Genomic DNA, 1,312 nt, shown 5'->3' with positions numbered 1-1,312 from the left:
TAATACATTAATGTAACATAATTGGAGTTCTGCAGTTCACTGAGAATGCCTGGGCAGCGTGTGCATAACATGGTAAGGGCTGTGTAGCATCTCCAGAGGTGGTAACACCACTCATTCTGCCTCTCTGACATCTGCTGAGATGGTTCACTTGCTAATCCTCTATGATAATGTTGTATATCAGGGTCAGTTGCGTACCATGCAGAGAAGTCATTATGGAAGCTGAACCAAACAAAGAGAAGGCAACAAACACAATGCTGCACCCTGAGTTAGCGAGGAATACTTTAGACCGTAAGACATGTTTAAACATCTATTTCACCTGAGTAGGGAAGCATGATTGCAGACAGGTTAAAGGTTAATAACACTTGACTCAGGGCTCACTGCAATTGTCTGGGCAGCTTTAATGTTGAGCACAGACCTTCACTGCAAATCCCATTAACCTGGCAAAGAGCATTTAAACACTCCAACTGAAAACCTATTAGGTTCAATTTGAAGCTGTGCTAACCAGTCCATACCACTCAGCTGAATTGATCCTTAAGTTACTGTGTCATCTATGGCGTAAAGTGTACTGTTACCTCCCTGAAAAAATAACCAAATAAATCTACACAAGCACTGACTGCATAATTACAAGGTGTTCGGCAATTACTGACAACTGACTGACGGTGCAAAGAGGAGAATATTATCGAGAACGTACAACAATAATACAGAGAAATAAAGAACAAATAACGAGGAGAACAAACAACAAAGGACACGTAGCTGAACACTGTCTCATGGAATATGCTCCTCGTAAAGGAGTCGTGCCCATGAGTTTAAGTGTAAAGCTCAGCGTTTGCACCACTGCGCCGTGGGTGATTGTATTAAGGTTAGATGATGGAGGTAAGCGAGGATGTTACGCATGACGCAGTTTCACAATGTTCACACACATCCAATTCAATCTGTTTGACATCCACTAATGTGCAGGGGGAAAGGTAGGCCTATGCTAATGTGTGCTCTTCTCACACACGCTGGACGTAAGTGGCACAATTCTGAGTCACCCACAAAGCCTTCGTATTCTGATGAGGACTAGCCTACTCCTCCTCGTATGGCATGGAATGTTCTAGTAAAACACTCCAACGTAGGTTAGTGGCCTATTTCAAGTTGAAGCATTATTTTGATGAATACTTCTTTTGGTAGTTGAGAAAAAAAAAAGACCAGATTTCTCTCGGTGCAAGGAGTGTTTTTGCTTGGTCAAATCTGGTGCAGTGCACGCATGCGGTCCGGGCAAAAGTGAGTGAATACAATAGAAACATTCAAAATATCCGGTTTTAATAATTAA

This window comes from Argentina silus (genome assembly GCF_951799395.1).
Source record: "Argentina silus genome assembly, chromosome: 14".
NCBI lineage: Eukaryota > Metazoa > Chordata > Actinopteri > Argentiniformes > Argentinidae > Argentina > Argentina silus.
The sequence above is the reverse complement of the archived record's forward strand: the minus strand, read 5'-3'. Positions refer to the sequence as shown.